The following is a 25,869-nucleotide window of genomic DNA, read 5'->3' as shown; positions in this document are numbered from 1 at the left end:
CCTCGTTGCCAAAAGGCAACTACAGGGGCCTCGCTGGAGCTGACGCAGGTTCTGCTGCTGATGGGCACCCAGATCCTCCTGTGGTCCCACCTGCCAGGGTTTCCTCCAAGTCTCAAACACAAGGCAGATGTGAATGGGCTTCATCAAGAGGATGCTGCTAGTGAAGACCTCTTGGTCATGCCCCTCCTGGTCTCACCACCAGGGTCCCTTTCTTCTCACCAAGAGAAAGGGACAAAAGTGGTCCAAGAGGTGGCCCGTGGGCAGCCTGGGGATTTGATGCTCCCTGGTTTTGGGTCCCAGCAGGGTAGAAAAAGCCCTTTAGCCCCCGGAGACAGCAGCACCCCTGAAGGACATGGGGACACTGATGCAACAGGCTCCCCTTTGCTGCCCCTGTGCTCCCATGGCAGTGCTGACACCCTCGAGCAGGGCCAGCCGCATCCCCCGGAGGAGGGCTGGGGGACATTCTGGCAGCCACTGAAAGAACAAGCCCTCGCAGCCCCAAGCCACAAGCACAGATGGGAGCGAGCTCCACTCCAGCTGCAGCTCACAAACACGCGTCCTGCCGCTTGCCGAGGAGGGGCCAGGCTACGACAAGCTGTATTTTTAGCAAACCAGGACCAAGTCCCAAAAAGCCATGGTGGCCCAATCATACTCCCCATGCAGTCCCTGCCTGGCTCCCAAGACTCTGACCTTGGTTTCAAGCCTGCGTGTCCCCCACTGCCATCCTGCACCCTCACGGGATGGGCGCCAGCCTCAAACTTCTCCGTTCCCATCATTTTTAATTCCATTCCCGACTCCATGCCTGGTGGTCCCCATAGTCCCGCTCACCACAGCCACCTCCTGGAGCAGCCGCAGACCGGGGCGATGGGTAACAGCCCTGCGAGGGGCACGAGTTTGGGCAGAGCCCCTCTGATGGGACGTTGGACACATCCCGCTTTATTAGAGAGCTGCAGAAAGAGAAAACAGCCCCGGTGCTTGCATAGCTTTCAGAATTTAAAAAATTTACAGTTTCCAGGTTGTGCTTGAGAAACCATGTGTCACAGCCCTGAGGCTGAAACACTTGATTCCCAAAGCCCAGATTAGCACCAGCTCCCCCCAAAAGCCATGATCTTTGGGAATTATTCACCTCCCATTCCCTCAGCACCGGATTTGGACATTATTTAACGCCCTTATCCTCGAATCACTCCTCCAAGGAAGGAAAACGCACTACTGTCCAGGCAGCGATGGGGGACCAAGGCTGACGGGGAAAGGCAAAGTGACTTCGCCCAGGTCACCCAGGAAGACTACGTCAGCACAAGGGCCACACCAGTAACCCAACAGCACCTTGAACCCGCAGCATTTCACCCCCAGAGCTGCTATAAAATCCCGTCACCCTATTTATTCTCTGCTTTTCTTGGCCTTTCCACCCTTTCAGCCGCAGCACTCACAGCTCAGGTCACACCTCAGTTTAGCTCGTCACTCGGGGACTGTTTCTTGTGCCTAGACGGCCTTTTTTTGAAAACATTTGTTTTTAAAAAAAAGAAATATCACGGGTTCAGCAAAGCGAGGCCACTCTGCTCTGCCAGCGCACGGCTTTGGGAGGCTCGGAGCAGATCCGTGGGCTTCCCACCCCTGCGCTCCCGGGCTGGCAGCAACCTATTCCCCTTCTCTCTCACCTCCAGGGAGACCTCAAGTCGCTTCTTTGCTTTTAACTTCAAAAATGTTAACTCCAAAGAACCGCGAGGTTATTTTGACAGACTTCGAGCTGGTGTCTCACATCTGCCAGCTCCTGGCCTGCCCCCACCCCCCCCGGGAGGGGAGCAAGAGACCCAGAGAACTGATGGGGTCACCTCCCTGGGAAGTCCACCTCCCTTTGGGAATATGCTCCGTTCTCCAAATTAACCGGGGAGGTGTAAAGACCTGTCTAATTAGCTAGCCTGACCCCTCTGCCTTTCGCAGAAAGACCAATTAACAGGCAATTTGCCTCTGGCAGCGGTGGGTCCTCGGTAGATAAACAACTGCTACTTTCCTGGGAGGGCAACCCTCAAGTGGGTTAAGTGCGAATTGCTTTTGGTCACAGCTTTCTGACATTTTGCCGCTATTTCTGCTCTCCTCCCCCGGCTCTTTGCCTACAAAACTCCTTCCAGTAACTGCAGCAGTTCTCCCTCTCTAAACCCTGGGAGGGTTTTTACCAGCACAAGCGGTGCTGGCCCCAAATCACCACCGGGTTTTGCTCTTCGTATCAGCCATGGCACAACCCAGCCCAATTTGAAATTAGCAGTTAGCAGGCCGGGTAACGAGATTAGACAGCACACGTAGCACCCGTGGTTGGTTTTGCCCTCGGATCCCCTAGAGCTGCCGGGGCAAAGCGTTTCCCGGAGCCGAGGGATGGAACGCGGAAGCCAGTGCTTTCCTGGAGGCTGCAACGCTCGACAGCCTGTTTGGGTCTGTCGGCTGAAGCTGGAACCAACCCTGGCTTTTAAAAATTGCCGAACACCCTCCTCCCTTCAGATCCTTTAAATAGTTGTCTCCCGTTGGACGCGACCCAATAACCCAATAAAAGTGAACAGGGATAGTCACTTTGGGAAGCACTGACCTCCTCTCCGTGAGCACGGGCTTTGCAGCGCTTTCCCCCTCGGCAGGGGATGCAATGGCCAGGAAGGGAGGACCAGAGACCCTCTCACATCCAGTGACACCAGCCGATGGGGCACTGGGCACGGTCTGGAACAGCCCCAGCTCTGCACTGAGCCTCCAGCCTCCAGAGGAGCAGGATCGCCTTCCCGAGATGCCGTTTCACCCCCTCCATACCAGCCGCTGTGGGCCTACCTGGGTTAAACGCTCAACTGAACACAGGCAAAGAGACTCTGGGTCTTCTCCTGTGTGTCCCCTTTTAAGAGGAAAGCCTTGGCAATCTCAAGGAACAGGAGACCAAGACAGAGCCACCCCCTATAGATCCACAGGGCTGGAGGAAGACACATCTATCAGCCTTTTGCATCACCCCATCCAATCATGGGCAAGTCATTAATTTTAGTTTTAGATGTTTATACCAACAAACGAAGCACCCTATACACGAGGAGCTTGAACACTGCCCAGTTTAGCACTGCTGCTCTTTCCCTGGAGAGACCCTCCTTCCCCTTGTCCCCAGCACAGGCTGAGTGACCCCCGCTTTGGTCTCTCCACGTCCGAGTTGCCCGTTTGTAAATGGGATGAGAGCAACAGCAGCACATCAACACCACCAGTATCCATCAGCCTCCCCATGTCGTCTAGTGGTTATGAAGGGAACCGAAAGCCCGCAATAGAAACCAAGAGCTCCGGTGCCATGGCATGGTGAGTGACCTCTCCGTGCCTCAGTTTCCTCCTCCAAAAGCAGAGACAAGGGCTCTGCTGCAGCGTGTTCTGTTAGATAAAGGTGAAAGCATAATTTTCTTTCACCCTATTATTTCTATTTCATAGAATCACAGAATGGTTCGGGTTGGAAGGGACCTTAAAGCCCATCCAGTGCCACCCCCTGCCCTGGGCGGGGACACCTCCCACCAGCCCAGGTTGCTCCAAGCCCCGGCCAACCTGGCCTTGAACCCCTCCAGGGATGGGGCAGCCACAGCTTCTCTGGGCAACCTGGGCCAGGGGCTCACCGCCCTCACAGCCAAGAATTTCTTCTTCATATCTCACCTAAATCTCCCCTCTTTTAGTTTGAAGCCGTTCCGCCTCATCCTGTCACTTCACGCCCTTGCAAAAAGTCCCTCCCCAGCTTTCTTATAGCCCCAGTAGAACCATAGAATGCTTTAGGTTGGAAGGGACCTTAAAGATCATCTAACGATCACCTATTTCCTAACGTAGCCTTCACCATCCCATTTATAACCCTGGCAGGTAAGGCTGGCAGAGCAGGACATGTCAAAAAGCATATTTATAATACATAAAACCATACTGATTATTTCACAGAGGTTATTTCTAACCCACAGGAACCACTTGCCTTAACCGAGATATCCTGCCACGGGCACCTCAAGAGCAGAGTACTCGGATACCCATCCTCGAACTTTTTGAGCGGCAAAATGATGACAGGCAACCAGAACTGCTCAGGCAGCAGCAAACTGCAGAAATAAAGCCAGGCATGAGAAAACCACGTGCTCTCAATGGCAGCGCACGCAGGGGAGCCGTGGATTCCGCCGCTAGTACCAGAACTGCCTCCCAGCTTTATTTTTTTCTTTTTTTTTTTTTAAAAAAAACCCAATTCCTCAGAAACAAAATACAGAACTGCCTTGTCCAGACTATTGCAGCAGCAGCAACCACTCAGCTCACTAAATCTAATTAATGAGCCAGGAAAAGTGTCATTCGTTTGCTAACTACTTCGCCCGGGGTTGCCAAATAGACAGATAAAGGATTTAGCTGGGGCCTATTCCAGCCAAAGGAGCTGGGAACCTGGCAGAGATGGCAAAAGATTAGAGGGGGCTGAAAAGAAAAAATAAAAAAAAGAGAGAAGGGGGGGGGGGTGGAAATCAAAATAGATTAGCACTTTCCAAATGCAAGCATGTAAATCAGCTTACGTTTTATATAATGCCACCCTTGTGAGCGTCTGGCCACGGGTCTGATTACAGCAGCGCGCGAGAAGTCTCGGCTGAGCCGCGTTTTATTTGGGCTCAGGAATCTCACGCCACCAACTCCCTCACAAAAACAGCAGTTTTGTTTTTACCAGCTTTGTAAAGTCTCACAGGAAGCCAATTAGAGGAAACCTGGGAACAGAGGAAGATTCATAATTGCAATTAAGGCTTCAAAGTACTTCTCCCAAGCGCGGCCGTTAAAATTAGAGCTGGGGAAGGAAAAAAAAAAAAAAAAAAAAACAACAACAAAAAACCCCACAAACCTTTGAAACACGGAGCTTTCAGATACCTCCCAGGCTGGAAGAGCTTCTCACTCCCGTAACAACGCATCACCTGGCAGACACGGAGCTCACCCCTCCGGGGACCCACGCAGGACGGGCTCCAGGCTGCCACCTCCCCTGCAGACACCTTCGCCGGGGGTGCTCGGAGGCTGGCAGGAGGCAGGGACACAGCGTGGGGCGCATTTACCTCCTGCCTTTGGTTTTGGGACGAAAGTTCAGTCGTCTATACATGAAACTCCCCCGCGGAAAATTTTGGCGTCAAACAAAGCCTTTGCTTCTCCTTGATGTTCTCAACTCCTGGGACCACTCCTAAACCACCGCAGCATCCCTGGCAAGGACAGAATGGCTTTGCAGACTAGGCTGCCTGCTGGGATACGAGAGATTTGGGTTTAAATCCACTGTAAAAGCGATCCAACGTTTGTCACTTAGTGCTACAGACCACCATCCTTCACACCATCACGAACGAAGACGTCCTCTTAGAAGTTCAGCAGTTTCAGCAGCAATCTGGATACGAAGAAAAAGCGTCTAAACAGCTCAAATAACCGTGTTTGCGTCACGGCAGAGCTGCTCTGCCTGCCTGCAATCAAACGTGCACCACAGGGGCTCGACAGCCCAAGGCTAACACCGCTGCGGCCCCACCGAGAGCTGGGGAACCTGGCCCTGCAGACACACCTACACCAACACTCGCATGGACTCCACCGTCACGATGGGATGGAAGTGTCTCTTCAGGTTTTGTTTTGACTTTCAGAAACAAAAGCTCCGGTTCAAGGCGAAATATCACCGGGGAGATGCTCTCCATGCTGGATTTTACCCCCACCCCCTCAGACAGAAAGCTGCAGCCGTTTGGTTTGGCTTGAGACTCACAACCCAACCAAGCAAGTGACGGGAGCTGAAGCACAGTTTCTCATATTAGCAACCCCAAGACAGGCAAAACCTGAAAATATTCTACGATCTGCCCAAAACGAACATGTTTTAGCTCATACCCTTGGCTTGGCCATTTCAGGTTGAGGTAGAGCAGAACAGCCCTACTGGTAGAAGTTCAGTCCTCCAGCAGCAGCTGATCTAGATCAGGGCATTTTGCACGTTGGAAGATGTCAACGATACACACAGGACTGGCCAGAAACTTCAAACCAAGGCTACAGACGTCCTACATCTGGGGGGTGGTGCGGTGGTGTATATTCCATAAAGTTCTACCTATCCATCTATATATGTTCCGTAATCTTATATCTAGTCCTTCTCTGGCAGAAGAGCTCAAGCAGGGGAAGCACAATTTGCAAGAATAACACATCCGCACTAGGACACGTTGCAGCCCAGCTCTGTCAGTTATGGATTGCCCTCCTTCGCATCCCTCATCGGCAGAAATGGTGGTGGCAGCCCCTGCTATGGCCCCGAACGTGTGGACTCGCTCCTCTGGTATGCCCTTGGCAGGAGAAAGGGTTGAAAAGAGCTGAGAGGAGAAAAAGTAACTCACCCAAGGTGCTAGGGCAAACCCCTGGTAGATCCGGGAGGAGACCATGAAGGTTCTGCACCAGCTGTAGCAGTGGACTCACAACCGCTTCGCTCTGCCAACACTCACAGACACTTCCCTCCTGATGGCACCTCCTCTTTAGACAACACTCCCGGCAGCAGCTTTTCTTCCAGCCCCTCCCAACCTCACCCTCTCTCCAAATAGACTGAGAACATCATGCCCCAGCAGGCAGCAGAGCCCAGGTGAAAGATGCAAAGGCTGCTCTCCTTGGCGGGGATGCATGCTCCTCCTTCCACCAGGCGCACCAAAGCCCCTGGAGCTGCAGCGGCGCTTGTGCCCAGCACAGTCTGGAGGAGGAAAGATCTGCTGTGGCTGTAGGTGGGACCCAGGAGCCCACACAGGCAAAGCGACCCTCAGTCACCTTCATCCAGAGCGTGCCTTCAACCGCTTTTCCCCATGTGTCCACACCTACTTTCCCCCATGGCCTCGCATACCCCTCATGCGACGGCTGAGTCCTTCTCAAGGATTTTGTGGGTGAGGCTCGGGGTCTACTGCAGGATCTGCCATGTGACCTTGGAAAGTCATTTGTGTATCTGGAAATGAATTGGCTCTAGGTATTTTTGCATAAGCTACTTTCCCTGCGGTGTTTTTGCCCTGCCGCTGAGCACGTAGGACTCAGTAATCAAATGAGGTCAAAGAAAATTCCAGCCAAAACCCCGGCAGCAGCCGCTGCAAACAGCCAACAGTGTCTGAACGAGCACAGCCCCGGCTTGGATGATGGATCTCCTTCTTTGGTAGCACAAGACAAACCATCACAGAAAGTGGGAATAATCCTGTGGGATTAAGCAACCTGCCACGACCAGGGCTGACATCTAAGACAACACACGGGCAACAAGGACACGGACTGCTAGTTCCCAAGGGCAGAAGAACTGGAAAAGGCGACTCTCCGCAGCGAAGGCTGCAGAGCCTACAGCCCACCCGTCCTCTGCCTCTCATTACACATCGAGCACACTTCCCATCTGAGGAGGAAGCCACAAGCCATGCGGCTGAATCCATCCGCACAAAAACATACCCCTCCCCACCGGCCAAAGCCAAGGACTCCACCGTGGGCTCGCCCACCGAGATGGTTTCCAAGAGCAACCTACACTTCTGCATTTTTGACAGAGATCTTCTTACTTCACCTTCCCGCGTGCTGGTGCCAAAAGGAGAAGTGCTCTGGAGCCCAGGGGAAGTTGTGCCACCATTTCCTATTCTGGAGGATGATTTCACTCTCCTGCCACATCCGAGAGCCACACGTGGCACCCGCCACGCTGCCCAAATGAGCTGTGAGGCTGTTAACATGCAAAGGGCTCTGGTTTGGGCCAAGCAGTTCCAGGAAACTCAACAGTCGCGTTCAAGAAAATATAAAAATAAAGACCACATCGAAATGATCTGGTCAGAAATAACCGTGCGGTCCCTTGGTGCTCATGAGGCGGTAAGATACCAAAGCAGCGCACGTGGCTCAGCGACGGAGAGGCTGGAGAAGCCACAGTCCAGGTCCAAGCAATGACTTTCTGCGCTCCCCTAAACGATGACACGCTCAGCAAGGTTGGGCTCAAGCATCCCTGGGGCCCTCTCTTCTTGCTTGGAGGGTGTCAGTTCCCTTGGCCCCTTCCCACGGCCAAGCAGCACTGCTCTAGTGATGGGGGAAGAGCAGATCCAGAGCAGCCAAGAGACCTGCGCCTCCCCACACATTCACGGAGCTGGACTCTTCCCACCTCCATGCTAAAGGAACGGTGACATGTTGACCAACCACTGACAAATGTCTGAAGGGAAGACTTTTTCTACCATTTATCGCCAGGGTTTCCCCCTATTTGCTCAGCATGGGCATGGGCCAGGACACTCCCCCCAAGCAGCTTGGCTCCATCTTCCAGTCTGGATGGCAGATTCAAGCATCACTCCAATACGTAGAAGGCTTTCCTTACAGCCATAATAGCCTGGATTTCTGCTGACACCAACAGAAACATCATCCCCATTTAGAGGGCAGAACCTCCCGCCTCTCTTCCCCACGGGAGTTTGGTAAGCCCCATTACCAGAAGCTTTCTACAGCCCAGCTAAAGAGCGAATCAGGTCTCAATGTATTCCCTGCTTAAAACTTACTGCCGTAGCCTTATCACCAGAGAGGCACCTCTAGATATTTTTAGAGGTAATATCTGCTAGCACAGGAATTACAGTGCATTAATTAGCAGAGAGGCGCATACTGACAGTCACGAGGTCAAAACACAACATCCATAATTTACACCTCGTTGGGAGTTACTGAGGAAACAGAACGTAGAAGAGCCATCACAAGATCTGCCGTCTTTAAGGGCTCTGAGCACAGAGGCTCCCATGTCCCCAGAAGAAACAGGGAAAATCCACTTTCTCAGATGGACCAAATCCTCATGGACAGCCAAACTACGTGGAGGCTCTATGTCCATGTTGAGGCGGTCCCTAGAAGATAATTCACAGTTTGCAAGGCCATTGTCCGTCAGTCTGATGGCTCGGGAGAAAAATAAATAAAATAAAAAAAAATAAGGGGTGGTCAACATTTTCTCTTCTGGGATAAACTACCACGAAAATTTGTCTGCATTTTGGTATCAGTGGCCATTCATGCTCCTCAACAGTCACACGTGGCCTCAGCCTTTTAGGTGACCGGGGTACTGAGAGATGGAGCTGCCTTTTTTAACGGCTAGTTAAAACTAGAGAAAGTTGTAAGTTGATTGGTCATACAGATGGGCAGATTCACTTTCCTGAGCCATCTGGATTGTTCCTCAAGAAGTTCATAACCTGACCCCACCTTAAGCAGCCTCTCTTCCCCCAGAGCTTCCTCCACTGGGCAAAAGTTATTGGCAAGGAAGCGTCGCAGTAAGTCAGGCTGCGGCAGGACTTCCCGCGCTTCCCACTGCATGCCCGGACATCAATAGCAATAACCAGCTGCAACCTCAGAGGAATGGACCTAGAGAAGGTTATCACTCAGGTTCCACCACTACCGAGCAGGACAACCCTTGCTAGATGAGTGGACGAAGCACAATAGCTCAGTTTCCCTCCAAAAAAATCCCCAAAGCGCAGCTGCTCAGAGAGGGAGAGAGAGAACCACTGCGGGATGCAGGACTGACAGCGAGTCGATACCCACCACCATCTAAAGAAGAAAACCATGCCATTACTCGCCGACAAAATACTTGATCATGACTAGGACTCAGATGAAATTAAGCCATCCAGAGATAGCTGATGGCTAGGTCAGGTGCGCCGTGCTTCGGTCCAGAAGGGGCTTTTTCGTACGCACAACGGCTGTTTGGTGAGACTTTCTGTCAGAGTGGTTCACAACTTCTTCTCTGAACAGCCTGGCCCCCCCGGCAGCCCTGCTGGCATCCCCACAAAGGCTCTTCCCAGCACACCAAAGGGCATGGCGAAATGAGGAAGAAGCCTCTACCACCCTGAACACCTTTGTGAACCTGCTGCACAGCCGACAATACATCAAGGCAAAGATGACCAGCCAAAACTCTTGGTATCTTGTTTCTTACAACAACGTAATTAAGGCTGGCAAATTCAGGATTATCATCCTGAGCCAAAAAAAAAAAAAATAAAAAAAATGACAGAGTTGAAGGCATGAAGCAAGATAACTGAGGAAAAAAAATCATCCAGTGACTTTGGAGAACCCACATCAGCTGTTTGCTCTGCTGTAAAGCTCCGTGGTGACACTAGGTCTATCCCAGGGGCAGGATTCATTGCCTCTAACTTTACCTATGCAAAAAATGAGGTGAATCCCTAAGCAAATCGACATCAACAGACAGAGAGAGCACCTGGTATGGGCATCAGGAGGATGGGGCCAGGCTCTTTTCAGTGGTGCCCGGGGACAGGACAAGGGGTAACGGGCACAAACTTGAGCATAGGGAGTTCCACCTAAACAGGAGGAGGAACTTCTTTGCTGTGAGGGTGGCAGAGCCCTGGCACAGGCTGCCCCGAGAGGTGGTGGAGTCTCCGTCTCTGGAGACATCCCAAACCCACCTGGAGGCGTTCCTGTGCCACCTGCTGTGGGTGACCCTGCTCTGGCAGGGGGTTGGACTGGGTGGTCTCCAGAGGGCCCTTCCAACCCTATGATTCTATGGTATGGAGGTCAGCCAATCCCATCCAACTTCAACCCTTCTACGAGGGGAGATAGCAGACAAAAGTTAAATTAGAGGCCTCAATTTTTAGGCAGGCATCCTTAAGCAAGACAGCTCCCATCCTCCTTCTCCTAAGCTGCTTCCCACATCTAAAGCAGGAATGATCACACTTCCTTCCTCAGCCAGCAGTTGCACAACCAAACGCTTCAAAGCCTGTCAGAAGCTCAGCTAGTGCAATAATGGGAACATGGAAATTGCAATAGACTCACTTAGTTTAGCTTTCACTTCTTCCCCCCCGCCCCCCCCAAAAAAAAAATAAAAAAAAATTGATTCATAACAAACAAAAGCAGAAGCCAACATTTTTGCAAGTGGCTTTGGCTGCTCAAGATCCCCAGGTTTCCTCGCTGGACTTCCAGGTGTAAGCTCCGAGGAGGAGTGCCAGAGGCTGGAACGAGCAGCTCTCAATAAACTACTGGTCCAAGAAAGCTTTACAAGCGTGCCACTTCCAAGCCTCTGCTGTAGAAACAGAGAGTTATTTCCACCTTTGAAGACGGAGTGGGCGCTTTAAATCTGCCTAAGGTCAACTTTATGGGGCTATTTCACAGACGAACTACGTTAGAGTACTGGTAATCCAGAAAACACAGACAAGTAGGAGAAAAGAAATGCGTCATTACTTAGTTATTTGGAGCAGGTGAGGGCTAGCAATAGATAGTTGTAGACACCAACAGTCCAGCACGTGTGGGACAAGGCAGCAGAGGTCTCATTTACACGCCAAAGCTGCATTAGATCTTTGGCCAGCAGCAAAATTCCCATCAACTGTGGCAGGACCAGTCATGGGCCCTCTCACCAGAGGTTATCGGAGAAATCAACTGAACTGTGCCTATGACCAAGCAACCCCCCTCGCTCCCGCAGGGAAGATGCAGTCTCTTACCCGACCGGCTAAGGCTGACCCACACAAGCCGGATTTGAAGTGATGGCCGAGGAGCGAGGAAGGCTCCAGCGCTCAACTGCCCATGGGAGGCTCGTCGCTGAACGCTGCCCTTTGGGGCTGTCACTGGCTCTCCTCTCTTGAGTCATTTTTTTCGTTTTTCTTATTAAAAAAACGACTGGAAAAGTTAGACAAGCAGGTGGGGCTGCCCCTAAAATGTACAAAACACAACCACAACAAAATTTTAGTGATTTCAGAGTGAAACCGCCATCACGTTATCAGCCTGGTAATGAACTTCTCATCACAATAGTACTGACTGGACTCCAGCTCCAGGGAGCTGCTCCAGGAGATTATTTCCACTTTATGAAGCAGGAAAGACAGTCTCCTCCTACGTCCGCCCGGAGATACGGAGGGGTAAAGGATACTGCAAAGCACAGTGCAAGAGCTGGAAGGAGACACGCAACACGTGGGGTTCAGTTTGCAGCCAGGCTCAACTTCTGGTCCCACCAGGACAAGTCCAGAGCAACGCATTGGTTCTAGTTTTAGCAAGGAAGTCACAGCAGGTACCAGAACCTGCACGTGGACCAGCAGCCTCGGAGGTGGCAGGGATGAGGGCAGAGCCAGCAACCCCCAGGCAATTTTTAGCCATTGGAGAGGAACAGGGTGATCACAGAAACAAGGTGATGTGCATGAACCACTGACCCCATCATTTGCAGGGGATACCATCAGATCAGCTTCACAGAGACCACGTACCACTCACGAGACTGCGGCGCCCACACAAAACCTCTCTGATCCTTCCAGAGTCTGTCCCTGTGCAGTAATAGCTGCAGCTGGATAAAGTAACAGAAAAGGAGTCTCAGCAACGTGTAATAGGAGCAATCTGGAAACTGCAATCCAGGCAAGTTCAACAAGTGTTGGATTAAGACAAGTACATGCTGGTTTCGCAGCATCACCACCACCTTCCCCATCAGCAGTGCTGGCAGCAAGTGAAGGCGTGAGATGAATACAGAGGAGACCCCTTTTCCAGTCCTGGGGTCTCCGGTGGGAGAGAGTGAGAACAGCAGCAGCTCATCGGTTGTGGGTGCCGGGTTCAGCTTTTCAGGTACTAAACTCCTGGTGGGGGCACAGCACCCATCCTGCTTAACACTGGACACCGAGAAGACCAGTAGTAGATTTTAGGAAGCCAAGAGACCTTCCAGAGACAGATATTCAACAGTAATTGAGCGGGGATTACAACATTTTGCGTCGGCTTTGCGTCTTGACTGACCTGAGCTCAAACCGGTCATCGGAAGGTTTGTCGCTTCCATATTCAGGCCTGAATTTTAAAGTAACTCTGCATTTCCTTGAGAAACAGAAGCAGCCTGCGACGCATCGCAGGCTCACACAAGCTGAAGGCACTTGCAAACTATTCTGGGACCTGCTGCGAGCGAGCGATTCCCTTGCCACGAGGACAGGAACGTGAATGGGGCGGCTACGTGGAGACCACGACCAGCGTTAGACCCTAGCAGCAACGCTGAGGGGAAACTGAAACCACAACAGCGCGACAGTGTCCAGCGCAGAACTGTCTGCAAACCTCCCTACCGCCCATTCTGCAAACTGAGACTTCCTCTCGACTTATTTTTAAAATGTTCTTTTTTACAATTACCTTTTTTTTTTTTTCAGGCCAGGATCTAGAGTATTCTTGACAAACAGATAACGGGGGAATTCCACGCGCTACCCCTTTAAAGCCATGATGTATTTTGATGCCGAGAAATACAAATCTCTAAATTAGTCCCACTGAGCCATCACCGAGAAGAGCAGTTGCGATGGTACCTTCTCTCTTTCTCCAAAAAGACATTTTCTCTATATGCAACCCCAGTGACTCACTGCAGGTCCTTTCAATTGGAGATGCTCGTACCATTGGCAAGACCCTGCCTTCATCTTCCTCTCCAGCTAAAAACATGGGCTGCGCCCTTCGTCTCCATATCCCCTTATTTTTAGCTCCTGTAACGCAACACTCTTGAAGCGTTCAAGTGTCGAGCTTTGGGAAGTGAAAGGCACAGTGAAAGGCACAGGGAGGAACGTGTCTCCTTGACGTTGTTAGAATAAGGTCTACTACTTTTTGCCATGGTTTCTGAAGGAAACTGCAAAAGTCCCATTCCTGGAGATGCTGAAGGACAAGCTTCAAATTGAAGGACAGGGAGAAAATACGCCCTTGCTCCGCTTCAAACTGAAGGGCACGTGCCCTGCTCTGCTGGGGGTGGGAAATGGGATAAACTCAATCACAGAAAGGCTGCTATAAAGAGGAAGGGACTTATCTGCGCCCATGTCCTTGAAGGCAGAACATGCAGCAACAGACTCAAATCGAATGACAGGGGGAGAGCGGTCCCTGCCCCAGGGCCAGGCGGGGATCCTCAGCCACCCTTCCCGTCCTGATGGCCCTTCCCGTCCGCGCTCCTCAGCCCCCATTGCCTTTTCAAGTCCTCCTGCCTCGAGGCAGATGAGCAGCTACGGAGGCCTGTGGGAATTTCTGGGATTTCACCATCGTAAAGTACATCTTGACGCTCAACAGTAACTTCCTAAAAAAAAAAAAAAAAAAAAAAAAAAAGAAAACACCCCCCACTTGAAGAAAAAACAAAAATCCAGCCCTACCCTGTGCTTCTTTTTATCTCCCCTCCATCAACGCTTCGCTCACCTTCTGACATACCAGACCAAGGCTGGCGGGTTTCAGCAGCCCGCGCTTTGCTTTCTGGCGAGGAGCAGGAGCACAGAGCCGAGCCCATCTCCCCTCCTCTTGCTCTCATCGGCAACAGCAGCTCTGCCGCCAGAGCCACGCAGCCAGCGGCATCCCTGGCATCCAAACACCCCCCTCCGCCAGCCCGGGGTGGGTGCGGGGAGATGACCCAGGACATCAACAGCCATCAACAACCCCATCCGCCACCACTCTATGGGCTCTGTGGGTTTGGCAAAACTCAACCAGGGTAAGAAAAGCCTCTATTTTTCTCCTCAAAAAAACAGCAGAAATGACACATATCTGATCTGAGTAAGAAAAGACCAGTTATACATACTCACTTTTCAGAGAGGAAACGTACTTGTTCCTGGCACCAATTATGAAAACCCCTCGCCACATGATGCAAGAGTTTATTTTAGCTTGTATCAGTCTTTATCACACCAGTGAAGGTTAAAGTTTCACCCAACAGCACCGTCAATTACAAGCTCAGTGTCAAGTGAAGCCCCAAAAAGATTTAGGCTGGAGATAGCGCTGGTGTTTGGCCCAGCCCGGCTCGGGGCCAGGTGCTGTCAGCGGTATGTAATGGAAACTCCGGGGTTGCTCTTCAGGGAAGGTGGAAGTTCAGCAGAGAAGTGGCTGTGTGTCACAAGGGAGGACCAGGGGAAAAAATAAAAAATTCAGCAAATGCATAATTTAGAGAAAAAAAAAAAAGAAAAAAAAAAAAAAAAAGGTGTTTCCCAAAATAAAGGCAGCAGCACAAGCTGCCCCTGGCAAGAAGGAAGTGAAGGACATGACAGAGTGTCAAACGGTTCCTCCCAACACTCCCTATGGTGGTTGTCCAACCTGGTAGGACAAACCACAAGGAGACATCCCTGTTGGAAGGGTCTTATGGCCACTCACACGGGGCAAAGGGGACAAGACTCCAGGTATTTCCATGCACAGCAGGACACACCCTCCCAAAAGCATATGGGACACCTGGGGTTGAGGTCCACGCCCAGACGTAGCAGGCGCTGAGCTCCCTCCCGAGCTGAAGACTTCACTGAGGTTGAAGATGCTGCAACAAAGTCTTCAGCTTGGGAGGGAACCCAGCACCTACTGCCTCTGGGCACGGGCCTCACCCCCAGCCGTCCCATGTGCTGTCTGCGGCAGTTGCTGCGTACGTGGGGCTTCTTTGGACATTGCCCTTGGGGAAAATCCATTTTTACCACGCAAGGGTACACGTGGGTGGCACTATCGTATTTAGGATAACATCAAACACAACGGGAAACAGTGATACCGCAGTATCATGAAAAATGCTCATCAGCTACGCTTTGTTCCACTGACCCAACACTTTCCTGTGACTCTCCAAACCCTTCCTAAGATTTCTTGCCCCATGTTAACCCCTACTCTGCTACACTGGCTCAGAGGGAGGGGTGCTGGGGTTTTGGGGGGTTGGTTTGGTTTTGTTGGTGATTTTTTTTTCCTATTGCAAAACCATCTGTTCGCCTCAGCTGGGCCAGGGACCATCCCCATCATGCAACCGAGCAATGCGGCACAGCGAATACACAACCAAGGGTCCCTCCTGGGGTGGGGGGGGGACCCCAACCTCTGCCCCACGCTGCCTTCCCCCCCGCAGCTGCCTTGCGATGAAGGACAGCGAGAGCCGATGCTAATTCCTTCAGCCTATTCGGAAAAACAAGTTTACACGTGAGATTTCAATTGGCTCCGTCTCTGCTTAACTACTCCAGCTGTGAAACAAAGTAAGTGAGAGACAAAGCACTACAAACAAGCAGCGTGACCATTTGAGAGGGCTTTTTGTGGGCTTTAATGCCAAACCCACTAAATAGATTAACTTACAGCATAAACAAGCAAGTAAATCTTTCCCCCAAGGCCCTGTGTATCCAAAGGAAGCTTTGGAAGTTGCTTCCTGCCATTGTGGAGGCCCTGCTGGGAACCCAGGAGCCTTTTCAGTCCCTGGCTTGGTTGCCCAAAACCTTCAATTTACTTCCAGCACCGCTGGCTGCAGCGCCACAAAAGACAGATGATGGCAAGGACAGTTTTTGGCTCTTCCCCACCACCCTCAGGAAACGGGACCGTGACTCACACCTGCTTCCAAAGCTCACAGAAGGGTTCGAGCTCCACTTTGACCAGAGGACTCGGTACAAGCGCAGCACCACCATCATAACTGATGAGAAGAAAGGAAGTCTCCAAACAAGGAGACAGACCAAGGAGAAGTGGGCATCCATTCAACAGCGGGACAACCAGCAGTGGCCAACCCCACCAGGCTGCTCAGCCCCCGAGCATCTCCAAACAGCCCACAGCACCGAAATGCCACAGCAGCATCCACACTTGCCATTTGAGAGGGGAATGACAAGCCTAGGGCACGAAACCTTTCCAGACCCTGTGTTCACCTCTGGGAAGAAGCAAGCTCAAGCTGTGCTGGAGGCCACCACTGCATTCCAGATGTGCCAACCCCTGCAGATGTGGAGAAGGGCAGGGTGCACAAAGGGAAGGTGCTCGGGCTGGAGAGCTCAGGGCCATGCCACCACAACAAATGAGGTCCAAGCCCCTGGGCTCTCCCTGGCTGAGGGCAGGACCCTGAGCTGGACCATCCTTTGGCCTGGCCTAGTACAGTCAGCAGACCTACATCCCCATCAGCCCAAAAAAGCTATGGAGAAGACAGGCTGAAAGGTTGTCTTTCACCACTCTCCATCCCTTTTTTCCAGCACAGTGACTACATTTGGCAGCGACATGACAGCTGCGAGGGACACTGAGAGCACCCCATCCCTGAAGTGCCTCCAGCCAGGCTGGCACAGCCCCAACCAGCTCGTGTCCCACACGGAGAACAAGTCCCGAAATCCACTCAGTCACACGTCAGAGGAGCAAGGGGTGTAAGAGCCCACGCAGGAAATGCAGCCTGAACACCCTCCCGCCCCCGGTTCTCCCCACGATGGGCAGGAGCATCACGGCACACGGGGCTGGTCCCCTGGCTCAGCTCTTCACTAGGAGCCAAGGTCCGGGGACCTGGCACGACGGTGACTGCAAGTGCCCAATTTCCACAGAGTCAAAGGCTGCTCTCTTCATCCTAAAGCATCCTACTCACGGTGGCGTTCTGGTTGGAGACCAGTAGGTGGAAGGCACCTATCCTACTCACCATCCTGCCATCACTTCTAAAGTCAGCGCCACAATCCAGCAGCTCAGTGCCCACCACAAAGCGGATCCCCAGGCTCCAGGTGTGCTCTGTACCAGCGGACATGGATTTAGACCCACGTAGCCATTCCTTTACACCATCTCAGCTCCCTCACTGTCATTCAGACCAGATCAACCTGGGAACAATTTGCATTTAACGAGCAATCCTTTGGGGACATCGGGCTTGTTGGCTTTGATTGCAATCCAGCTAATTGATCCAGGGAGGCAAGCCTCAAGCAGAAGCCCTCTCAGATAAGCAAGATGCATACATGGGGATGAGGAGGATCAGGGATGTTGCCCAGCCTGGGTCTGCAAGGCTGGAGTTGCAGAGTGGTGTTCCCCAGGGGTCAGTACGGGGCCCAGTCCTCTTCAATATATTCATCAATGACCTGGATGAAGGGACACGGTGCACCCTCAGTAAATTTGCTGATGACACAAAGCTGGGGGGGAGGGGCTGGCTGACACAGCAGAAGGCTGTGCCACCATCCAGAGAGACCTGGACAGGCTGGAGAGCTGGGCGGAGAGAAAACTTATGAAACTCAACAAGGGCAAATGTAGGGCGCTGCACCTGGGGAGGAATAACCCCCTGCACCAGGACAGGTTGGGGGTGACCAGCTGGAGAGCAGCTCGGTGGAAAGAGACCTGGGAGTCCTGGTGGACAACAGGGTGACCATGAGCCAGCAACGGGCCCTTGTGGCCAAGAAGGCCAACGGCATCCTGGGGGGCATCAAGAAGAGTGTGGCCAGCAGGTGGAGGGAGGTCATCCTCCCCCTCTGCTCGGCCCTGGGGAGGGCACATCTGGAGCGCTGGGTCCAGTGCTGGGCTCCCCGGTTCCAGGACAGGGAACTGCTGGAGAGGGGACAGCAAAGGGCTACCAAGATGCTGAGGGGACTGGAACACCTCTCTTGTGAAGAAAGGCTGAGGGATTTGGGTCTCTTCAGGCTGGAAAAAAGACGCCTGAGGGGGGACCTTCTCAACGCTTATCAATACTGAAAGGGGGGGTGTCAGGAGGATGGGGCCAGGCTCTTTTCAGTGGTGCCCGGGGACAGGACAAGGGGTAATGGGCACAAACTTGACCATAAGGAGTTCCACCTAAACAGGAGGAGGAACTTCTTTGCTGTGAGGGTGGCAGAGCCCTGGCACAGGCTGCCCCGAGAGGTGGTGGAGTCTCCGTCTCTGGAGACATCCCAAACCTGCCTGGAGGCGTTCCTGTGCCACCTGCTGTGGGTGACCCTGCTCTGGCAGGGGGTTGGACTGGGTGATCTCCAGAGGTTCCCTTCCAACCCCTGCCATCCTGTGGGTCTGTGATTCTGTCAGTTTGCTGGGTCGGACTGCAAAGCCCCCGCCCCTGAGAGCCGCCGTCGCTCCATCACGCAGGCAGCGGGAGGCTGCGCTCGGCGTGAGGACCAGCTTGCAAGGTTTATCGACACAAAGACACCAAGAACGAAGAAACATTTGCGAAGTTTCACATGTACAGACTGCCAGAAACAATGAGAAAAGGGAAATGCCACCTGAAAGGATGAGAGCTTGTTTGCAGAGAAGCCTCTGAGGCGAGGGTTTAAATAGACATCGAGCGATGGGGGAAGCAGCTGAAAGGGGAAGCGTTTCATCCTAATTTGAGACAACAAAGAATGGGCCTTTGTGGAAGGGATGAAAAACACTTTTGCAAGCTGGAGACAACACCGTCTTTCTTAAAGCGTGCACACACCAGCCCGTACACCCATCCACACAGCGCTGCCTTTGAACAGACATTAACACAATATTGAAAATACTTTGACCTTACAGCACAAAAACCTCCACCGCAGGATAAAAGAAGACGACGAATTCCCTACCGCCGCAGCTGCTAAGGACAGTCACAAGATCGGGGTGAAGCTGAGCCCGTCCTGCTCAGCTGGAGCAGCGTCGTGACCGGGGGGACGATGCTCCGGCGTGCCCTGCTGTTCCCAGCCACCCTCCTCACATGAGCTGCTCGTGCCGGGCTCTGCTGGCTTCTGCTTAAACCCACCCCGAAAATAAGGGCCAGCAGCATTTTAGGAGCACCCGAGCTGCTCTCCCCCCGGGCACTGCGGGAATTCCGAGCAAGGAACCCCGTCCCCGTCTCTCACAAACCCGGACGGTCCCCCTGCAGCTCTGGGAGTCATTAATAATTGTCACGGCGCCGCAGGACGGCGTCACCCAGCCAGGTAGCGTTTTCCTATTCCCCTTTTAACTCAGCAAGAGGGTGATGCTCACATCTGTCAGCTAAAAACAAAAAAAAAAAACCAACAAAACCCATCTGCAGCCCTTTTCACTGCCCGGGCCAGGTGGGGAGGGAGCGCTGGAGCCCGTTCTTCCCCGGGCACCGACGGAGGGTTGGCCAGCCCCGTTCCGGGAATGGTGCGGCACAGGTGGGAGCGCTGAGCACGCAGCTGCCCCCGGCAGGATCCGGCCCCCGGGCTCTCTCTTACCAACAGGAGACTGGAAGCCGGGTGAACTCTCAGATGGGGCAGGTTATGGTTAAATACGTCAATCGCGCTCGCAAGGAGAGGACATCTGAGCCGAAAACAGCCGAGCCTCGAACACGAAACCCCGCCACGCCGTTTCCAAACAAACCGCGCTTCCCCGTAGCATCGCGCTGCCTGAGCGCCCGACGGAGCCAGCGCTCTTCCAGCTCCGCATCTGCGAACTCCGCCGAGCATCCGAGCATCCCCCGCTGCGCCACGCCGGCGAGGGAACGGATCATCCGACCACAAGCCCAAATTGCGCCCCCCCCCCCTTTTTTTTTTTTTCTCCTCTCTCCAGAGCTTGAAATCAGAGATTAACAAATCTGAAGGAGCTCATGCCTGGCCACTCATGTATTCCAGATGCACATGCTATAATCGCGGCTTGCCAAACAGGATACGAGGCGTAAGAAAATAAAGCATTTTATCTTCAAGCTTTTCCAAGAGGGTATTAGAAACAATGGGGAGGAAATACAAAATTAACACTAGAGAAGAGCAATTGGCAGTGCCCCTCGCGAGTCTGTTCTTCATTACAAGGCTGCCTATTCAGTAGCTTTCATTAGGAAAATCGCATCGCAGAGCCATTCCCAACAGTGTCCCTATTTCCTAATTAAGCTTCGCCAAAGAGCCGCGTCTTTTAGTTACCGCGCAGCATACAATCACCACAATTACCATTTCATCGCACCCTGGCTGCTGAAAACCCTGCAATTAAAGCATCCGAGGAGTCACACGGGCGCGTCATTGGGGAGACAAGTTCTCACGTCGTGCTAATTGGCGGCCAAAGACGAGATCAGAAAAACGGGAACGTGGGTTTTCGGTTTCCACGCTGGGAAAGGCGCTGGGGAGCCGCAGCCGCTCCCCAGGCCCCCACCCAGGCGAAGAGGGCTCGGTGCCAGCAGCGAGCGCTGGTGAAAGGTCCTCGCCCACCCCTGCGGACCGCAGCACAGGGCGATGCTCGCCGCGCCCTCGCACGTATCACACCCATGTCACCAGGCGATCAACCCCGACCCAACACATGTGGCACAAGGCGGACGCAACCTCGCGTGGTTTGTAAAGGTCACCCAGAGACCCCCCGATGACAGCTTTGGATGGGTGGGAGCCTCGCAAAGAAAGGGCTGGCAGCGGACCGGTGACAAAAGCGTCCCCACACCACCTCCGACCACCCGGCAAGGATGCGGAGTCTCGCAGTTCCAAGCCTCTTAGGGAAGCGGAAAGGAAGTCTCGTAGAGAGGTGGGGAAAGAGGATGAGCTGCAGCCATGGAGCCTGGATCGCATCCACAGGTCACATTTTCCTCCGCTGCAGCCAGGAGTGACATTTCCAGCCCAAAACACCCCCCGGCTGAGCGTGGCTGCAAGGCGCGGAGCTGCAGCCAGGGAAGACATGCCAGGCCGCCGTGCAATGCCCGTGGGGGGGGGGGGGGGGGGGCATTGTTTCCATAGGAACCTCATCCCCCCGCCCCATCCTCTCACCTACTGCCCAGCCCCAAGTTCAAAGCTGAACTCAGACACAGCAGGAGCCTCCCGTCGCTTAAAACCAACCTGGGGGCACTCACCTGTGTGTCCCTCCCCCCCCCCCCCCCCCCACCCCGGCAAACTCAGGCGCAATTTTCCACTCGCAAAATAATAATGCAAAAACGGGCAGCCCCGCCATGCCAGGAACAGCTCAGCGGCCACCCAAAAAAAAGAGAAGTCGAAACTACCCCAGGTAAGCTGCAGCACGGCAAGGCCAGCAGCGGTCCCCGTGCCACTGAGAGGGTGCCACCAGCCTGGCCAGAGCATCACGCTGGTGGCAACGCCGCTGCAGCGTTGGCCATCCCTCGGCCCCACAGCTGCTGCAGCACGGGCAGCACGCCCCGCCGGAGCGGCAGGCCGTACCTCTCTGCCAGCGCTTTCCTCTGGGTTCGGTTCTTCTTTCTCAGTGCAAAACGCACATCTTCATTTTCACGTTCAGGAAAAGGCACGAGGTGACAGTTTTGGTTTGCTTTTCTCCCAACTGGGGTGCCCTGATCTCCAGGGGGGAGGAGGGACCGGAGATGCGGGGCTGCTGGTGAGGAGCTCTAACTCCTCTACCCCAAATCAACGCACGCTGGCAGAGCTTCTCCCTCTGCACAAGCACCTCTAACACTTTCCATCCCCATTCCTCTCACGGAGCTGCCGGGAGCGGCAGAGCGATGGCCACACGACGCGGGGGAAGGCAGACCAGGGAGCTCCCCCCGCTTCAATCCTGCAGGACAACACTGTCAGCCGGCCTTGGACCAAGCGCATCCCCGGTCCGCAGGGTACCGCAGACGGGGCTCCGCGCCGCCCGGTTGCCTCCCCGCAGAAACCCGCGGTGCAGCGCCCAGCCATCGCCTGAGCCCTCCAACCTGACGTAGTCACCGCAACCGAGGGATGTGACCACCGCAAAGGCCACCGCCGGGCTCTCGCTCTTTATCTCCCCATCTTTCTAGGTTTAAGCTTTAATCTGAGCAACACCCGGAGCTCCAAAACACTTTGCAATCGTGTTTCGGAAACCAATTTGCAACTCCATCCGAGTTGTTGCTCTGAACAACAACAATGGGAAAAAAAAAAACCAAAAAACAACAACAAAAAAAACCGAAACGAGACCCCTGCGACACACACAAAAATTAAAGTGTTGACATCCTGCACGTCCCTGGAGTTTGCAGGCTCTGCATCAAACCAAGGTTTAGAAAATTAATCTAAATGGAACAGCAAAATAAATTGCAGCTGTTGAGCACCAGCCTCTGGCGCAGCGGGGTGAGCAGCACCAGCCTGCAGCTGCCTGAGCTCGTTTGCGCTGCGTTGAGAGCAGCAGCACCGAAAACAAGCCCCGAGCAGAGTTAACGGGTGCTGGGGTGACAGCAGTGAGATTTTAATAAACATGAAAACAAAGGTCTGAAATCTCTTTTCTCCCGCTTTCGTTAGCGATTTGAATCAGCCTAGCCTTTTCCTCCCTTAGGGCTTACACCATCTGAAGCAGCTAAACATCCTTTCGGGGAGGCTGCTGCAGAAGTGAGTGCAGCAGGAGGCCCGGCTGGGGCTGGCCACCCTCTGGCCAGTACTAGCCACTAAGTGGGAGCTGCTGGTGACACGGTAAGGCCACAGAAGCGCCTGATGGAAGATGCTCCTTCTCAGGCACAACTATCAGCGCAGGCTGGTGCACGAAGCAGCACGGGGACATCTCAGGGCTGGTGCGTGTCCGGACTCCGATGCCAGAGGGATGGATGCCACGCTGCTGGGCTTGTCACATCCCAAACCACATCCTGTTACCCTCCGCCCCCCTGGGCTGCGGGGACCCGGCCGAGGGTGACGGGAGCAACAGGCGACTCCTGGCCCTTGGGTCCCTACAGCCCGGCGAAGAGACCTCCTGCTGCAGGGACAGGGAGTGACTCACTGCCACCCCCGCCAGCGGCCCTGCCAAAACTCCAGGCAGGCGCTGGAGAGCCCCCGGGATTTCCCGGGGACCCAGGGACGGCGGGGTGGTCCCCGGGGGCCGGGCAGGGCCCTACACCTGGGCCCCGAGCAGCAGCTCTGTGGGGCGGCGCGGAGGAAAACAAGTGCGTAGTCCAGAAATGAGTCACGGCAGTGGGGCCCCGTCCCCACCCGCGGGGTGACACCGGCTCCTCCTGGCCAGGGGCACGGCCGGCCACAGACCCCCCCGGGCTGCAAGGGGACATGGTGCGGGGGGGGTCCCCTTCCAAGGGGGCAAAGGAAACCCCCCACCCCGGGGCTGGTGACACCCCCACTGGTGGGTTTAAGTGGAAACCCCCAGCTGCACGGGACCCCCCCATCACACCAGGTTCGTTCCCCCTCCTGTTACTTGGACACACCGTTTATAAGTAGTTTCGCCCCCCACCCCCCAGTTCCACAGCCCCCGCCGGGCACACCGGTGCCCAGCACTCTCCCACCCCACGCACCCCGTGGTGCCCGCTGGGCGCTGGGGCTCCTCGGTGACACGGACACCCCGGTTATAAGGCACCCCCTGCTCGTCCGCCCCCTCCAGAGCACCAGGCGTACACAGCCCCCCCGGCCCGGCCCGGCCCGGCCCCCCCATTTACACGGTCACCGCGGTAATAGGGAGCTCACCGGTTACACCGGGTGCACGGAACCCCCGCCCCGGTTACACCGACACCCCCCCGCCCCGCGGCTCTCCCACCTGGGGGGCGGCTGCCGCCGGGGCTCCCTGCCCATCCTCGGCTCGGCTCGGCTCGGCTCGGCTCGGCTCGGCTCGGCTCGGCTCGGCTCGGCGCCCCGCCGGGCTCCACGCCGGGCTCCGCTCCGCTCGGCGGCGGGCGGCACCGGCGGCACCGGGGCGGGAGGCGGGCGGGGCTGCCGGCAGGGCCCGCCCCACACGTGTGCGCCGACCGGCCCCGGGCACCGCCCGCCCCGCCCCGGCCCCACCACCCCCTCGGACATCCACACCCCCGGCCCCTCCACCTGCCCTCCTTCCGCCCCTCCGTCCCCCTCTTCCTCCGACCACACACCTCTTCGTCCGTCCATCCGTCCGTCCATCCGTCCGTCCATCCATCCATCCATCCATCCCTTCCTACACCAATCCCTTCATCCGTCCACACACCCCTTCGTCCGTCCATCCAACCCTTCATCCCTTCATTCATCCACCCACCCCTTCATCCATCCACCCATTCCTTCATCCAGACCGCCAACCCTTCATCCTTTCCTCCATCCATCCGCCCCTTCATCCACCCCTTCATCCACCCCTTCATCCATCCATCCATCCATCCATCCATCCATCCATCCACTCACCCCTTCCTCCACCCACTCACCCCTTCATCCCTCCATCCATCCCTCCATCCATCCCTCCCTTCCTCCCTCCCTCCCTCCCTTCATCCATCCACCCACCCCTTCGTCCATCCATCCAACCCTTCATCCCTTCGTTCATCCACCCACCCCTTCATCCATCCACCCACCCCTTCATCCAGCCAGCCAGCCAGCCATCCCTTCAGCCCTTCCTCCATCCACCCACCCCTTCATCCATCCATCCATCCATCCATCCATCCATCCCTTCATCCCTTCCTCCATCCATCCATCCATCTATCCTTCCCTCCCTCCTTCCCACCAGCCTGCTGTTCATCTAGCTAGCCATCCCTTCAGCCAGCCAGCCATTCCATCCATCCATCCTTTCCTCCCACCACCCTGCCATTCATCCAGCCAGTCATCCCCTTAGCCACCCACCCTTCCATCCATCCATCCTGACACCCATCTGTCCCCCTGCCGCTTTCCCTTCCACCCTTCACTCTTCCACTTGTGCACCTCTCCATCCCTTCCTTCCTCCTGCCATTCCGCCATTCATCCGTCCACACACGCCTCCATTCTTCTATCCGTCCACCTCACATCCATCCACCCATCCATCCCATCATCCTGCTATTCACCCACCTACCCTTCCCTCCATCGCTCTCCTTCTTTCCCTCCATCCATGCGCCTTTCCAACGCTACATCCTTCCCTCCATTCATCCATCTGTCCATCCCTCCAATCCCCCCCCCAGGGGGGCCATTTCCCCATCCCTCCCTCCCTCCATCCTTCCTCCCCTCCCTCCACTCCGCCATGCTATGTATTATATGAGCTTGTTTTCCTTCTCTCCCTGTGCAGCCCTTTAACCAACCTCTGCTGGAAGAGCCCTCACCACCTCCCCGGCAGCACAAGGCCACCCGCGGCCCGGGCTGGGTGAGCCTAGACTGGGGACATTCTGCTGATTTCTGCTCGGGTGGCACCTGGGAATGGCCTTTTCCTGCTGCCTTCAAGGTTGCTCCTGAGAAAGGGCCTGTGTCACCTCGATCGCTGGCAATACTTGCCCCCCGCGCCTTCCCGCTGGCCCATCTGCCACACGGGGCTTGCGGCTGGATCCAGCCCAGCTGGTATTGTGGTGAGGGCAAGAATCTGGCTTTGGGTTTCTTTGCGGATTTCCGTTTTTCAGAAGAGAGTGACCGCTGCTATTGCTGCTCCGAGACTCGAAAGCTGCTCGGGGGCCGAAATAGATGTGGGTTTCGCAGTGAGATTCCAGTGAATTTTAAAAAAAGCAAACGCGCTCAGAGCCAAAACCCCCTTTAACTGGTGGCTCATTGAGACAACCACCCGCCGCGCAAACTGCGTGGGACGCCGGTGCTCAGAGCCCCGGCTGCC

The 25,869-nt window shown here is 54.6% G+C and overlaps 1 protein-coding gene across 5 annotated transcripts in view; it reads right to left on the bottom strand.

The window, feature by feature from the left end:
* The window catches only part of PIK3R5 (phosphoinositide-3-kinase regulatory subunit 5), a 68,331-nt gene extending 44,353 nt beyond the window's left edge, over positions 1–23,978 (bottom strand). For 2 of the 5 annotated variants that reach the window (XM_063352411.1, XM_063352416.1), the window contains exons 1-2: positions 6,327–6,425; positions 4,838–5,359 (exon numbers count right to left, since the gene is read on the bottom strand). The gene's annotated coding sequence lies outside the window, so the exon portion shown is untranslated. Of the gene's footprint in view, positions 1–4,837; positions 5,360–6,326; positions 6,426–11,375; positions 11,393–23,886 lie in introns of those variants that run through there. The other 3 variants (XM_063352412.1, XM_063352414.1, XM_063352413.1) reach the window with 3 other exon arrangements.
* Between the last annotated feature and the right edge of the window lie 1,891 nt (positions 23,979–25,869).

Source organism: Chroicocephalus ridibundus, chromosome 14 (genome assembly GCF_963924245.1).
Source record: "Chroicocephalus ridibundus chromosome 14, bChrRid1.1, whole genome shotgun sequence".
In the NCBI taxonomy this organism is placed as follows: Eukaryota; Metazoa; Chordata; class Aves; order Charadriiformes; family Laridae; genus Chroicocephalus; species Chroicocephalus ridibundus.
Note: the sequence above shows the minus strand (reverse complement) of the source record. Positions and strands in the feature narration are given on the sequence as shown.